At 41.8% G+C, this 14,628-nt stretch overlaps 1 protein-coding gene across 1 annotated transcript in view; it reads right to left on the bottom strand.

The window, feature by feature from the left end:
* The window catches only part of WNT5B (Wnt family member 5B), a 125,167-nt gene that overhangs the window by 60,083 nt on the left and 50,456 nt on the right, over positions 1-14,628 (bottom strand). The window lies entirely within an intron of this gene.

The following is a 14,628-nucleotide window of genomic DNA, read 5'->3' as shown; positions in this document are numbered from 1 at the left end:
GGTGGATAGGGATTATGGGAGTTGAAGTCCCAACATAGAGGGTGCCAGGTTGAAGAAGGCTGGCCTAGACTGCTGCTTTTATTTAAAACCTTCCATGCTCTCTGTTGGGAGCTGGTCACAAAAGCTGCATTGTTCTCATTGGCAAAAGCCAGCACAATTGGATCTAATTGAGCCTGACACTACATCCATCTTCTTTTACTTGGAGGGAAGTGCAAAGGCTGCTTCTATCCCAACCCCTTGGCCTCTGGGTGGGAGTTTTTAAATTTATAATACATCTGTGGCTGAAGAAAATATGAAGCCTATTAAAATAAGAAGGCTTGACCTTAGCCACAGTCTGTCAATGGTAGACAATGCAGGACTCAGGTTTTTTTTTTTTTAAAGTCAACAGAAACAGTTCAGGCTTTTGTATAAAGTATGTTTAGCTTGGCAGATCGGTTATATTTTAAAATAAATTGTACTGAATCTTAAAAAGTGATTTGGACTCTGCAAGCTAGGAAGTTGTGGGGAGTAAATATACATACTGCACGTTTCATGAAACAGTTCCATGCCCCATTCATTCTGTGAAACACTCATTGTTGGCACCAGCAATTATAACGTGAACAATGTTTTTTTAACACCCCCCCCAAAAAAATTTGTAACTTCAAATGTTGCACTTCTAGCGATAGTATGGTTGCTTAGTTGTTTTGTAGCTCAGTGTGTCGTGTGTACCAGCCATCATAAACTATCATCATGAATTAGCACAAGCAAACTCAAGTCAACTGTGGCTTGGGTTCACTTCTCAGACCAATGTTAAATTAACCAGTTTATTAATCACATTTATAGACTGCTGTAGTCCCAAACTACATTTCACAGCTCTCCAAGATAAAAATAAACCAAGCATCCACAATATAATTAAAATACAATAAAATATATAACAAAACTATAAACCCAACCAAGATGGTATTATGGTCCAAATGCCTTTCCAAAGAGGGTTCTACATGGGACTGTCTTTAATGACCACCTAGAACAGGGGTCCTCAACCCCCAGTTCGTGGACCAGCCCCGGGTTTGTGGCGTGCCAGAAACCAGGCCAGGCAATCAAGTGAAGCCTCAGGCACAGGATGCAGGCAGCGTGCAAAACCACGTCCCTTCTGAACAGAGAGCTCTGATCTGTTGGAGCCACTCTCCCAGCTTAAAGAGTCACAGCTTCAAATGTTCCTACATCCCTAGGACCACTTGGCTTTTATTTTCCACATCTTCTCTAGTTCATCTTTCAGACCCTGGTATTTCCCCCGTTTCTCATACTATCATGACTGCTGTCTTCTGCTCCTTGTCTACTAGAACGATGTCTGGATGATTGGCCAATACCTGCCTCTCCATCTGGATCAGGAGTAGCTCTGTTATCCTCCACAATTTTCTGTGGAATCTCCCACCTGGACTTGGGAGGATCTAGCTCAGATACTCCGCAGATGTTTCTGTACACAATGCCAGCTACTAGGTTGTGCCATCCAGTGCATGCTGTTCCTTTCTGCATCTTACACCCTGCTACAAGCTTATGAATTGTTCTTTTATTGACACATTCCATGCAAAAACAAAATGCCCCAGCCATTCTTTGCTGCATACATATGTGTGCTCACCCACAGAGATTTTAAAAATGAAATGCTGTGATATGGGGCTGAAAAATGGGAGATTGCTGCATAGAATCTCAATTTACTTGGGACTGAAATGTCCCCTTGAAAATGCAAGATATAATAATGAAATAAACAAAGAAGTAGCTCTGGATCTGATGGCCTGAGCACCAGAATGTGTGATATTACTGAGTCTGATAAGAGGCAGTGTGGTGTAGCTGCTAAGCTGAGAAATCCTCAGTTGAAATATTTGGGTAGCCAACACGTTCTCGGCTGCAACACTGAGAATAAGTTAATCAACTTGGTCTAAAAACCCACTGAAGTTAGGAGGCCTATTGGTTATACAAGGGTTTCTCAACATTGGAAACTTTAAGAAGCATAGACTTCAAGTCCCAGAATTCCACAGCCAGCATAGCTGGGGAATTCTGGGAGTTGAAGTCCATGTGTCTTAAAGTACCCACGGTTGGACCAACCCTGATCAAGTCCTACCGGGAGTTCTCAAGCCCGTCATCTTTTAAGCGTGCTTTCCGGGGCCAGGCCCGCCCCGGTGAGCTCCGGTGGCTCACCGCCAGGGCGCGCCCGTGAGCTGCCCGGAGCCCACAAAGAGGCCCACCGCCAGCGACCCCCCAAGGTGGACCTGTCTTAAACCCAGTAAACCCTGAGTTAATGGAGATTCTCAGTCATCCAGGTCATGGTTGTCCGAAAGGTACTTTTTTCAAAAGGCAACTGGACTTTCTTTGTTTTTCATTGATGACATTTCACTTCTCATCCAAGAAGTTTCTTCATTTCTGACTGAATGGTGGAGCATGGAAGGATTTATATTCCTTGCAGTCATCTGATCGTTAGCACTCTTTCTGGGAATCGTTAAGGCCACTTGGAGGTTTTTCTGTGCCCTCAGGGTCACCTGAACTGTACAAATGGGCATGGAACCTTATTGGAACTGCTGAAAGTGTACCTCAAAGAGGCCATCTACTTTAAGATTGAACAGCCCTTTCTCAACAGAGGGAGAAAGATACAACACCACTTATCTCCTGTTTACAACAAAGTCCTTTCATCAGTTCTAAGAAGGTTCCACACCCATTTGCACTGTTTAGGTGACCCTGAGGGCACAGATAAACCTCCAAGTGGCCTTAACGACTCCCAGAAATAGTGCCAACAATCAGACGACTGCAAGGATTATAAATCTTTCCATTCCCCACCCTTCAGTCAGAACTGAAGAAGCTTCTTGGATGAAGGAAAACCAAAGAAAGTCCAGTTGCCTTTTGAAAAAGCCACTTTGGGAAACCCTGGGTTATACAAATGTTGCATGCCTGTCATTTTACAGGCAGCCTAACCCTAACACACATTTCGGAAAGAACCAGACTGGCACTGAGGAGTTAATGCGGCATGTGTCTGTCTCTACCTGAAGGCAGTTGGGAGAGGAAGCATACAAAGAATTGAAAATGGAAACTTCTGCACCTCGGTGCTAGCATTACAAAGAAGTGTGTTCTGCAAGATCCGCTGGGCCAAAGAAGAGGGGGCGGCCTAGTTCCAGCAAAGTGAAATCTTTGTTTCTCCTCCCTCCCGTCAAGCCCACTTCTATAGGCAGCTGCTCTTTCATGCTGCTGTCTGTGAAGAAAAGATAATCAATAAACTCCACTGGAAGAGCTGATGCTAGATTTGAAGACCCCTAAGGATGTCTTCCAGGCAGCGTGCCAAGCCTGCTGGCAGGATTGCATAATACTTTTTCTTCCGTTTCCAGTTAAGAGTCTTTCTGTCAAAATCTCTTGCCTTAAAGCTGCATGGAGAATCGGAGAGAAGGGGGTCAGGAAGGGAAGGGAGAGAACAGAGGGCAGAAGTGGAGTCCAGCTTTTTCTGGCAGAAGTTAGACTTCTATGCTATTCCTCTTGCAAAGCAGCTAATGAATTTCCTCCCCCATTCCTCTTTCTCCTTCTTCCCCTCCCCCTCCTCCTCCTCCTCCTCCAGTCTAATTGTCGAAAACAGACTCTAATGCAAACCGAGCTAAAATTAGCGTTACATTTTCACGCAAATCTAGAGCAAATTCTATGTTCCTCTCTACTCCCCCGCTCAGAGATAAGTAAGAATAGGAAAGCATGGTTGCCTTAAAATCAGCATGTATCAATATGAATCTTTACCGTTGGTGGCTGGGCTGAAAGGACCGGCCCTAGCTCAGCGGGGAAACACGTGCCTCACATACAAAAGGTTTGAGGTTCAGTGCCTGGTCAGAAAAACAAAACAAAATGATTCCTGGCTGAAACCCTAAAGTGCTATTTACGGAGCGGAGACAATATTGATCCAGAGGAATATTAGTCTGACTTGGTAGAAAGCCTAGTTTCCTAAAAGAGATGAATTGGAGATGCACTGTTGTCGTTTTCCAACGAAAGCATTGAAGGCATTTTCAAGATCTTGCTCATGACCCCCTGTCCTAAAAACAGAATAAACCTCATTGGGGATGTAGACAACACATCATATGTTTGAGGACTCTAGAAGTTAGTTTAATCAAAGATGCTCCCAACTCTAGTTTCCATTTTCCTAAGCTAAATATTTTGATGTACAGGTAAGTCCTTGACTTACAACCACAACTGAGCCTGAAATTTCTGTTGCTAAGCGACATAGTTAAATGAGCTTTGACCCATTTTACAACCTTTCTTGCTGCAGTTGTTAAACGAATCACTGCAGTTGTTAGTCACACAGTTGTTAGGTAAATCTGGATCCCCCATTGATTTTGCTTAAAGTCACAAAAATTAATTTGGGGGCAATCTAACCGTCATAAATATGAGCCAGATTTCAAGTGTCTGAATTTTTATCATGTGACCACAAGGATATTGCAACGGTCATGTGAAATATAGTCATAAATCATTTTTTTTCAGTTGTAACTTTGAACAATCACTAAATGAATGGTTGCAAGTTGAAAACTGCCAATAATCGTGATCCGAGAGTTAATTTACTACACAGTGGTGCCTTTGGGCCAAGTCCCTCTCAGAATACTAAAAAATACGATCCCAAACTCAGCAACTGACCCTAAATGCTCTGTAATCGTTCACAGGAGCCACCATCTAAGAGGTGATATTTTGCTAACTAAAGAACAGGCCCCATTTTTTGATTAATATTTCAGATCTCATTCTCTGGGTGGCCACAGGGAAGGAAAATGACACATACATGATCCCCCTCACTTGGGACCAGAACTTCCATCCCTATGCAAGGCGATTGTTAAGTAAGTCACGTCTAATTTTACAGCTCTTCTGCCTTGGTTAAGTGAATCACTGAGTTATTAAGTAAATCTGGCTTCCCTCATAGACTTTGATTATTAAAAGCTGTCTGGGAAGGTCACATGACCCTGGAACACTGCAAATTGTCAAATACATGCTGGTTGCCACGCAACCAAATTTGATTGTGCGACTGTGGCAGTCGTAAGTGTGAAAACCAGTCATGAGTCACTTCTTTCAGTGCCATTGTAACTCTGGTCACTAAACAAATGGTTTGTATGTCGAGGACTACCTGTACTGTTATCATCCAAGGATTATAATTCCAAATATGAAAAGAACAAAAAACAGGAGTGAAATACGAGAAAATATAAAGGCGCCTCTGTTGAAGAGAAAAACAGGCCTGGCACCATACAGATCCTAAAACTACTCTAGAGTGTTCCTAGCAGCTAAAAGGAAGGCCAGACATGGAAGCAGGATAACAACAGAAGGCAAAGACCATGAAAGATAGCAGGTGGCCCTCACTAGTAATAGATACTGACAGGAAGGACACAGCTGAGAAATGGGCTGAGTGATTTATGGCTATCGTCCCTGAGCCACTCATTCAAAAGCTGGAGCCTAATTGTGGTGGGGCTCTTATAATTGCACATGCGCACGGAGTATCAGCTGGCCTCCCATGATAAATGGAAAGGAAGTATTTCCAGGCCCTGCAGTCCAGACTTGGAGAATGACTTCTCTTCATTCTCTATTATTTCTACAATTAGCCTGTACAAGAGGCCAGCCGGTCAGCAAGACAGATGGGAACCTCCGTCCCCATCATTCTACTCCGGGAGAAATGCAGAAACACCCACTTTTTGACCTAAAAGAGACTGACCTTTTGACCAACTGAGCATTTCCACATGGGGTCAAAGATTCTAGAACAATGGTTCTGGGTGGGAACAAAGGGCTGGAAAGAATATTAGTATAAAATGCGAGCGTTTTGCTACATATTAACTACTAATATTTGAAATTAACGCTATTAATTAGCATTGATTTACTTTATTTGTAGAGCTGATTTATTTTATTTGTGGAGTTGACCATGCCAGTTATTTTGGTAATTAAACCTGCCAATAACTTCCTTCAGAGGAACTGGCCCTGACAAAGATTTGGCGTAGTAATCTTCTTGGAGGAAAGATGCTGGCAATCATTTACGTAGGACTGTAGAAAGCAAAAGCATTCTGGGAAAACGCCTGGTACACTTGGAGTTATTATCATTGAAGGATGTAGAGTACCTGCCTCCCCTCCATTTTCTAAAACGAGATGAAGGTTTTATAGAGTACTTCCCAAGGTGTCTTTTTCTCCTGCTGCAGGTAAGCAATTCCAAAATCCATCCGGGAAGTAATATGTGACTTTTATCACTATATACTGTATTAGTAAGATCTTACTTGGAATACTGCATTCACTTTTGGGTCACCGCTATATCTAAAAAAAGATATTGAGACTCTAGAAACAGTACAGAGAAGATCAACAAAGATTATCAAACAGCTGGAGGCTAAAATATATGATGAATGGTTGCAAGTATTGGGTATATTTAATCTAACAAAGAGGAGGACTGGGGTGAAACGATAACAGTCTTCCAATATTTGAGGGGCGAGCACAAAGAGGGGCTCAATCTATTCTCCAAAATACCTAAGGGCAAGACAAAAAGGAATAGATCGAAAATTATCAAAGATAAATCCAACCTAGAACTAAAGAGAAATGTTCTGACCGTGAGAACAATTAATCAGTGGAACAGGTTGCCTTCAAAAGTTGTGAATGCTTCAACACTGGGAGTTTTTAAGAAGAGATTGTAGAGCAACTTCTCTAAAATCGTGTAGGTCTCCTGTTGCAGCTTGAACTAGAAGACTTTCAAGGTCCCTTCCAACTTTTGTTAGGCATACCCAAGCACATGATAGAATAGAATTCTTTATTGGCCAAGTGTGATTGGACACACAAGGAATTTGTCTTGGTGCAAATGCTCTCAGTATACATAAAAGATACATTCGTCAAGAGTCAAGAATCATCAGGTACTACACTTAATGATGATTCCAAGTAGCCATGTGCCTTATCTCCATTTTCTCCAAAGGCAGAGGTGAAGACAGAGAGTCACAGGTTCCCAACAAGTAGAGCCTTCTCATGGTGCCCCTTGTCTCTGCTAACACTGATGAACATCAGGGTTGTTGCTAGAATCGGTCCCAAAGATTAAGATATTTTAAAAATACGTATGGAGCATATAATAAAAAAAATTAATTGAAATGCTCCTATCACCCATCAGCCAACCATACCTCTTCTAGAATACTCTACAGGGGCTCCTTATTTAGCAACTGCCTTGTTCAGCAATCATTCAGCTGTGACCATGATGAGAAAGTAACTTTATTTCCAACTCTAAATTACCAAACACTAACAATGAAGGGAAGGATTGGTCCATCATACGTGAATGGAAAAGAAATGTTAAATTTCAAAGAGGAAGTTCAGGGTATTTGTGTGGAATTACTCCCGTTACCCAATCACTTCATTTCCAGATATTTGAAATATTGAAACTTATCCTAAGCCTTGTTTTGACTGCCTAGGCTGTCTCCAGAAAACTAAATGAAACATATTTCAGGAATTGATTTATGCACAATCCCTTCTGTATTCTTTTGTCTACAATGACCTGATTCTTAGGATCTAGCATATAAATTAAACATAACTGTTGGTTTACAAAATAATACCTTAAAGTGGTATGTTGTAATCAAATACAAAAAAAAAAAATCTAATGTTACCAACATATTATTGTAAAATATCATAAAATCTATGCCAAAGAAGAACATATTGCTTTATTATTTCACTTATTGGTAATATTGCCTTCGATACAATAGATAAAAAAGCCAATCCTTTGTCATTCCCTCCTCCCGCCTCCAATGCCTGGTACCATATAATTCCTTATAGACATAACATTTTGGTACATAATTCAAAAACACATTAGTATCTTTAACATATAGGGATTTCCCCATGAATCTAGTTATGTACATTAAAACACTATTGGAGGAAAGCATCAAAAATTCACAAGGCCACAAATATCATTTGGCTCAGCTAGCTCTCAATTTTTTTGCATCTTCAAAATAAATGTCCGTATTCCTTAAATCCATTCTATGGGAAGTCCAATATACTCTAAATATATATATTTTTGATGAATTAACTTTAATCTCAAGACTGTTGATACCATTTTAACATTTTAAGGCTATGCAGCCTCTCATATGGCATTATCAGAGGTAAAATTCAAGAGCTTTTATTTCTATAGTGTAAGACTGTGTTCAATATTAATAACTTTAAGATATACAAACTTTTAACTCTCAAAATTCCCCGGGCAGCATGTCCACATATCTTAAAAGTTGCCAAGGTTGAAAAACATTGGTGTTTTGTCTAACATCTATCTTTACTATAGAATATTTTTGAAAAACAAGAAAAAGGATCTCTTTCTTCTGCCTATTTCTATACCCTAGCCAAGCTAGTTGTATGATTTAGCTGCCACTATGCCGTAAGTTTCAAATTATTTCTATAGTAAAGATAGTTTCCAAGTGTTACACAGTATAAATGTCACAGCCCAATATCTGTCCTACCTACACTGTTTCAGCAGCCTACTTCTAAATTGCTTGCACTATTGCAACTTCCACTTTGTGCCAGAAGTTTGCACTTCTAGAAATGTCTTTGAGAATCTCCTGCTTGAGCAAAGGGTTGGACTAGAAGACCTCCAAGGTCCCTTTCCATCTCTGTAAATTATTCTAAATCCTGTGTGGCAATGCCATGGCTTTCAAATGGGTTCAGATAAGCCTCCAAGCATATTGTTAAGGTAAATAAATGTCTTGCAGGGGTAACAATACCAAAGCGAACTGTTCACACTCACGGAGGTAAAGTATCAAAAAGTTCCATCAGTTTATAATGAACTTGATTTATTTTGTCACACACTGATGCTAAAGTTGAAAAGCCTAATTACTAAATTGTAGTTCCAACACGTCTAGGAAATCCCAGATTGGGGAAGACCGAGCACGGGGTTTAATTGTGCCCCGGGACAATTAATTTATCTCTAGGGTCGCCCCTTTGGCCCAAGGCAAAACCACGTCGAACATTTTTGCCTCTTGTTCAGTGGGAGTAACGGTATTCCAAGCTGCATCCCCGCATCGACTCTGAACGAAGCACAAAAGAGATTGAGGGGAGGAGGGGGGTTGGACTAGAAGACCTCCAGGATCCCTTCCAGCTATTGTTATTCTGCAGTCTGACACATCAAAGAGAAGCGCAGGAGGCTTCGCTGAGGTCATTCTGCCGTAGACCGCCCCACCGCCTTCCCCACCTCAAAACAGCCTCCGCGCAGCCCAGTTGGGGACCGCTTCGCTTTCTGTCCGAGCCTCATAATTGGAAGCGAAAAGCGAGTGGAGGAGGAGGAGGAGCCTGGAGCCCGCCTCTCGCACGCTTTCTGGACTGCAGTCGCCACTGCAGAAGTCTGATTCGGACGGCAGGGGGCAGCATTGCCTTCCAGTTTGAGTGGAGGGGGCTGTGCCATGTTGGTCGCGGGGGCTAGGTGTTTACACACACGGGACGCTTCAATTCGGATCGTCTTCTCCAGAAACGCTGTAGGGCGCGCGGCCGCCAAAGGCCCGCTTCCTTTTCACTCTGCGATTTCATGTGTTTCAGGTCGCTGGAAATAATAAAAGTCCAGACGACTTTTAGCACGCAGGGAGCCCATCCAGACGTCCAAGGAATCCCGGTTCTTGATTGTTTATATCCTACAACTGTAAGATAGCTACCACGTGGTTTTTTTTAAAGAAACTAAACAAAAAAGACCATTCTGGTTTGCAAAGCAAAGTCACATTTCAGGTGATGGTGGCTTTCAGTAAATAAATCAGCATCAGCTGTGTGGAAGGCAGCTTTCTCCAGGAAATTGGAATAGAATTGCAAGGGACCTTAGAGGTCTTCTAGTCCAACCCCCTGCTCAAGGCAGGCAACCCTGTACCATTTCAGACAAATGGCTGTCCAATCTCTTTAAAACTTCCAGTGTTGGAGCATCCACAACTTCTGGAGGCAAGTTGTTCCACTGATTAAATGTTCTGTCAGGAAATTTCTCCTTAATTCTAGGTTGCTTCTCTCCTTGATTAGTTTCCATCCATTGTTTCTTGTCTTGACTTTTGGTGCTTTGGAAGATAGGTTGATCCTCTCTTCTTTGTGACAGCCCCTCAAATATTGGAACACTGCTATCATTTCACTCCTAGTCCTTCTTTTCACTAGATTAGAGATACCGAAATTCCTGTTCTTCATATGTTTTAGCCTCCAGTCCCCTAATCATCTTTGTTGCTCTTTTCTGGACTCCTTCTAGAGTCTAAACACTGTTTTTACATTGTGGGAACCAAAATTGGATGCAGTATTCCAAGTATGGCTTTACCAAGACATTATAAAGTGGTATTAACACTTCACATTATCTTAATTCTATCTCTCTTTATGCAGCCTAGAACTGTGTTAGCTTTTTTGGCAGGTGCAGCAGTGCTGGCTCATATTTAAATGGTTGTCCACTAGCACTCCAATATCCGTCTCACAGTTACTACTATTGAGCCAGGTACCACCTATGCTATATCTGTACATTTGATTTTTCTTGCCTAAATGTAGAACCTTACACTTTTTTCACCATATAATTTCACATGTCTGAGTTCAACTCTTAAGGTGTAACAATTTGCAGAGCTGACTGAAAAGAGATATTTGCTGCCACTGGCACAGACAGCCTGGGCTTCTATATGATCTTCATTCTAAACCACAGGGATGTGAAAATGATGGTGTCAAGATCCATCAAGCAAAGACTGCAATTTACCACTACAACTATAGGTAGTCCTCCATTTATAACCAGTTGCTTAGTGACTGATCAAAGTTAAGGGGATACTTACAATCTGTATTTGAAGTTTGGATGGTCAGGGCCTCCCCTGCAGTCATGTGACTGTATTTTTACAACAGTTTTGCCTAAAGCCGGCATTTATTTCCAGTTTTCAGCAAAACCAGCCCATAGCAAACATGGTTGTTGTAAAACCAAGCCAGTCATATAGGTGAACCAATCTATGATCATCAATTGTCACAAGTTATGACAGTGATGAAGCAGAAGTCATTATGGTAGTAACATGAGGACTATCTCTATGCAAGGTTTCATTTTTTGCATTATATTCCTATGTTACCATTGGCTTGCTTTCTTCCTTACAGATGCAGGGGGATCATACATACTGTATGCTAAACCAGTGATCCCCAACCTTTTTTATGCCACGGCCCGGTACCGGCATCAGCTGGGCGCCGCCATCTTTTTCATCAAAAATGATGGCGGCGCCAGCGCTCGTGAGCTTTTCCGGTAGAAATGGCTTTCTACCCGGAAAAGCTCACGAGCGCTAGCCGCCATCTTTTGATGAAAAAGTGCTTCGGTGAGCTTTCTACCCGGAAAAGCTCACCGGAAGCACTTTTTCATCAAAAAGATGGCGGCGCCAGCAACCAGCGGCCCGGTAGGACTTGTTCTGCAGACCGGTACGGTCCAGCGGACCGGTGGTTGGGGACCCCTGTGCTAAACTATGGTTTGATGAATAAGGTACATCTGATTGGATTTGCACAACATGCTCAATTATCAATCACTTCTTGGTGATTGATTTCATATACTGCATTGACTCACAGCTTATTTTGATTACTTTAATAGGCCACATTAACTGGAATCATATAATATACTAAAATCAGAAATCAGTTCACAAATGAAAATCAACTGAGCGTTGCATATTAAGCCATTCTTAGCTGAACAAGCCTCAATACGGCAGTCACAAAACTTTCCATGCCAGGGTTTCCTAAACTTGGGCCAAGGAACAAAAATTTCAGAGAGGCCACAAGGATTTGAATTTATTTATTTTTTACTCAAATTATCAGTGTAAAAACCACAGCAATTTTGAGATGATGTAACTGATTGGGGAGATCAGGAGGGTGAATGGGTTGATGGGAAGAAAGGAAGGAAGCAAAGTACGAGACTGTGAGTTCAAGTCCCACCTTAGCCAAGAAAGCTAGTCTCTCTCAGCCCTAGCCATCCTCACAGGGCTGTTGTGAAGAAAACAGGAGGAGGAAGGTGTATTGAATATGCTCGCCACCTTATTTGTAAAAATAATGAAAACAGGATAAAAATAAATAAATTAAAAATTAAAGAACAGATGAGTGCACAGCAAGAAGATGGCAGCTGGGTTAGGGTTGCCAGATATCTGGACAGGCAAAAGAGGACACACTACCTGTGATAACAACCACAGCGAAAAACTGCAAAAATACAATGTGTACTTAGGCCTACATGTATATGAAATTACTTTTTCCAGCATAAAAAAAGATTGGTTTTTCATTGCAATATTTTTCCAACAAATCTTTACTTTCAAGAACATATGCTAGCAATAATATAGAATTGAGGGTGACTTGCTTTTCAAACTTCACCAAAGAAATGCATGATGAGTCATGTTATCTACAGACCATAGCAATCGTACATTTGTAGATGCTGGATTGAAGCCAATTTGCTGGAATCAGAAGATAAATTACATAACATAAATCTAGGCTGTTGAGTCCATCTACAGAGGAGGGAAAGAAAGGAGCAATTTACAAGGTCAGGATACACAAAAGTTGGAATGACTACTGTTGTGAAACCCTTTCCCTCAAGTCCCCAAGACGCTGAGAAAGCCAGACAATATTTGATTTTAAAGCTGTGCCAGCTGGATGGAGGCCATGAGTAGAGAAAGGAGGACATGTCCTTTTGCCATATGTCTGGTAACTCTAGGCTGGGAAGAGTGGAGGAGAGAAAGCTAGACACACGTGTGTGTGTGTGTGTATGTATGTATATGCATATGTATGTGTTTGTGTGTGTGTGTATTTGTTTTCGTGGGTATTTATATGTATGGTATTCAGCTTTGTTCAGATATTTTCCCACGTCATTATAGTTGTGCTTTTAAAGTTGTAGCAATGTTTCGGCAGAATCTCATCTGCCATCATCAGGCTTTTGTATAGTGTTCGTCTGTGAGTCAGACTTTCACAGCCGTTTCTGTTTTAAATTTGGTGCTAGCCATTTGCTGTGCCAGAATGAACACAATACAGAAGCCTGATGATGGCAGATGAGATTCTGCCGAAACGTTGCTACAACTTTAAAAGCACAACTATAATGACGTGGGAAAATACCCAAACAACTCTCATCTGCCATCCTCAGGCTTGTGTATTGGGTTCTTTTTAATCTTGTGTGTCAGGATTAAAAAGAACCCAATGCACAAGCCTGAGGATGGCAGATGATATTCTGCCGAAACGTCGCTATGATAAAAGCACAGATATTAAGACATGGGAAAATACCCGAAGAAACCTAAATACCATACATACAAATACCCGCGAAAACGTAAGAAAACGTGTGTCTGTGTGCGTGCACACACGCACACACACACACACACATATGATATACAATATGCATCAAATGATAGCCACATTTAACATACTTTTTTGGGGGGGGACGACTGATATTCAGGAAGATAGATACTGAAAAATCTGTGAATTTCTTTACTAGTGGTTAGCTTACATATTGTAACACTGAAACTTCAAATATAGCATTAAGCCAAAACCATATCAAGCATCTTATTCCCAATTCTAATTTTTAAGTCTTTAGAAGCAATTGTCAGAACAGAAGAGAACAGAATTCTTTGTTGGCCAAGTGTGATTGTACACACAAGTCTCCGGTGCATAAGCTCTCAGTTGTACGTACAAGCAGCAAGGATAAATCATGATCATAATCATCATAAATCATAAGATGCAACACTTAGTGCTAGTCATAGGATACTAAATAAGCAGTCAAAATAAATAATAATAGGATACTAAATAAAACAATATAAGTCATAAGATACAACAACAAAGTAATAGTCATAAGAAGATAAGGAAATAGGAAAGATGAGCAGAATAATAGTAATACAGCCCTAGTAGGTAATTTGACAGTGTTGTGGGAATTAGCAGAGTGATGGCACGGGGGAGGGGGACTCTCCTGTCTAATTGTTTCAGTGTGCAATGCCCTATAAACACTGGCAGCCCATGGGCCGGATGCGTCACACGCAGACCATGTCCACCCCAGCTCCGTGAAGGGGGAAAATGTTGCAATATGTCACATGACGGCAATGTGACACTGAGTTTGCCACCCATGCCCTACACCAGGGGTCCTCAACCACCGGTCCGCGGACCAGCACCGGTCCGCGGAACAAGTCTTACCGGGCCGCTGGTTGTTGGCGCCGCCATCTTTGTAAAGCTTCCGTGAGCTTTTCCGGTAGAAAGCTCACCGGAAGCACTTTTTCATCAAAAAGATGGTGGCGCCAGCGCCCGGTGAGCTTTTCCGGTAGAAAGCTCACCGGAAGCACTTTTTCATCAAAAAGATGGCGGCGCTAGCGCTTCCGGGTGAGCTTTTCCGGTAGAAAGCCACCGAAGCGTTGCTGCCATGTTATTTGACGAAAAGTGCGCCTCCGTGAGGTCACCGGAAGCACTTTTCGGTCAAAAAGATGGCGGCGCCCAGTTGATGCCGGGCAACCGGGTCAGCGCGCCCAGCTGATGCCAGTACCGCCGCAGCGCCAAAAAGGTTGGGGATCACTGCCCTACACCATGGTCTTGAGGGAAGAAGTTGAAATGATATCCAGTATTTGGAAACTCCAGTTATTCTGATCAGGGCTTAATTTTTTCTGAATTCTATTTGATGAAGCATTGTTACCCTACTTACCCTAATTCCTCTGTTAACCTTCATTAAGTGATTCAGATTCTAAAATAATAAAA

Source organism: Notechis scutatus, chromosome 6 (assembly GCF_049901735.1).
Source record: "Notechis scutatus isolate UNSWTSFEM ecotype Mainland chromosome 6, rNotScu1.2, whole genome shotgun sequence".
NCBI classification, from domain to species: Eukaryota; Metazoa; Chordata; class Lepidosauria; order Squamata; family Elapidae; genus Notechis; species Notechis scutatus.
The sequence above is the reverse complement of the archived record's forward strand: the minus strand, read 5'-3'. Positions and strand labels throughout refer to the sequence as shown.